At 36.3% G+C, this 2,461-nt stretch overlaps 1 long non-coding RNA gene across 3 annotated transcripts in view; it reads right to left on the bottom strand.

Moving 5' to 3' along the window:
* Nucleotides 1–2,139, bottom strand: part of LOC111804205 — a 6,264-nt gene extending 4,125 nt beyond the window's left edge. For 2 of the 3 annotated variants that reach the window (XR_002816485.1, XR_002816486.1), the window contains exons 1-2: nt 1,948–2,139; nt 1,081–1,264 (exon numbers count right to left, since the gene is read on the bottom strand). This is a non-coding gene — a long non-coding RNA (uncharacterized LOC111804205). The remainder of the gene's footprint in view (nt 1–1,080; nt 1,265–1,947) is intronic. The other variant, XR_002816487.1, reaches the window with a different exon arrangement.
* Between the last annotated feature and the right edge of the window lie 322 nt (nt 2,140–2,461).

Genomic DNA, 2,461 nt, shown 5'->3' with positions numbered 1-2,461 from the left:
TTTTTTTTTTTTTTTTTTTTTTTTTTTTTTTTTTTTTTTTTTTTTTTTTTTTTTTTTTTGAGTTCAACAAATGAAGTAGGAGACCAAATCTTCAACCTCAGGAAAGGTAATACATGACCTACCCACTAAACTAAAAGAGTATGATCAAGATCCTTCGTTGTTCTTTTACAAAAAATGCAACACAATGGCCCCATCAAGTAATTGTTGCCTGATAGTAATTGATTATCGAAGTGGATAGAGCAAAAAATAGAATACATAGTCAAAGCTTTAAAGAACATCAGCCCTTCATATGTGTAACGGTCCAAGCTCACCGCTAGTAGATGTTGTCCTCTTTGGGCTTTTCCTTTCGAGCTTCCCCTCAAGGTTTTTAAAACGCGTTTGCTAGGGAGAGGTTTCCACACCCTTACAAAGAATGTTTCGTTTTCTCACGCAACCGATATGGGATCTCACAATCGTTCTTCTCCCCAACTGATGTGGGATCTCACAATATGTGTAACGGTCCAGGCCACCGCTAGTACATATTGTCCTCTTTGAGCTTTCCCTTTCGGGAGTCCCCCCAAGGTTTTTAAAATGCGTAACCTAGGGGAAGGTTTCCACACCCTTATAAAGGGTGTTCTGTTCTCCTTCCAACTAATGTGGGATTGTGGGATCTCACAGTCCACCCCCCTTCAGGGCCCAGCATCCTCGCTGGCACTCGTTCCCTTCTCCAATCGATGTGGGACCCTCACCAAATCCACCCCCCTTCAGGGCCCAGCGTCCTTATTGGCGCACCGCCTTGTGTCTACCCCATTTCGGGGAACAACCTCCTCACTAGCACATGGCCCGATGTCGGGCTTCCCCTCAAGGTTTTTAAAATGTGTCTGCTAGGGGAAGGTTTCCACACCTTTACAAAGGTGTTTCGTCCTCCTCCCCCAACCAATGTGGGATGGTGGGATTGTGGGGGCATAACTAAACTATGTAACTATGCCAATGAGAATAGACACCAACACAGAACAATGCATATTTATCATAAGTATAACAAGCTTGTATACACGAGGAAAAAAACAATGCAAATAACTTGCAAGTGATTTTGGAAAATACCCTTCTTTCCCAATATGGATGAAAGCATATGAAATCATAGACTGGAGTGATGGTTGATACTAGCAAAACATTGAGCCCAGTAAATACAAGAAGCGCAGTCATAGGTCGTGTTCGGTTCGGCATAGCTTTCAATCAAAACTCTAACAAGTGCTCAATCTGATTCTTAGACATGAATCCAGGAATTCTGAGAAGAGAAGACAAAGAACAGGCCATGAATAATTTCAAACAATAAACAGTAAAATAATGATGCAATGCAAATTGACATTCTAAAGTGCATTTCATCACACTTGTTAATGCCAACACCATTTCACAAAATAATGACACAATGCAACATTCCAAGAGGAATTTAATCGAACATTTAACAATTCTACAGCAGTTCATATGAAAATTAAATGACTCCCTGCAGCTATTCATCTACATATATAGTCGAAAGGGTAGCATGTTGAGGATTATCGTGAAGAAGTCTGACACTGGCTAATTAAGGGGATCATCATGGGTTTATAAGTATAGAATACATCTCCATTGGTACGAGGCCTTTTGGAAAAACCAAAAACAAAATCGTGAGAGCTTATACAAAGTGGACAATATCATACTATGGTGGAGTGTAGCGGTTCCTAACAAATTTTCTTAAACAAAATTTCCTCCTTATTATTGATTCAATGTTTTACTGTTCCTTTTTATTTATTGATTCAATCTGTTTTTTGTACTAACTTGTGATGTATATACATTCTTAGTTTTATGTTTTCATTTAGACTAGTTGAACATTGAATGAAGAAGAAATCAACAAAAAACAAGAAAAAAATTGTTCACAATTTTCTCCATGGAAGAAATTAAACCAACATAACCCAACAAAACAAAAAATAAAACCTCGAGAATCTGAAAAATGAGCGGCGGCGGCGGCGCAATCTCATCAACGACGCGGATTATGGGCTGGATCCACTGTGATTGCTCGGAGAGGGGAGAGGGGGGCGGCGATTTCGTCGGAAGCCGGAGACTGCGGCAGCGGAGAGTGCCGCCTAAATTTAGAAATTAGTTTGTTTGGTCTGATGATCTCTCACCTCTCCATTCAAGAAACTATCAAAATTTTAGATAATTAATTGTGATTAATTATTTTATTTTTATTAAATTAAATTATTTAAAATAATTTTATCTAATTGAATTTTTAATTTAATTTTGATTCATATACCTTAAAATGTTAGGTTTTAAATTTATTTTATAATAAATCTGGATAATTATCAACAAATAAATATTTTTAATAAAATTATTTAAATTTTTAATTTAAATATTTAGGGCAAATTTATATTTTAAAAATTAAATATTTTATATGACGAAGTAAATTATATTAGATGAGATATACTTATAAATCTTATATATTTATAAT

This window comes from Cucurbita pepo, chromosome LG10 (genome assembly GCF_002806865.2).
Source record: "Cucurbita pepo subsp. pepo cultivar mu-cu-16 chromosome LG10, ASM280686v2, whole genome shotgun sequence".
Lineage (NCBI taxonomy): Eukaryota > Viridiplantae > Streptophyta > Magnoliopsida > Cucurbitales > Cucurbitaceae > Cucurbita > Cucurbita pepo.
This window is presented reverse-complemented; position numbering and strand designations above follow the sequence as displayed.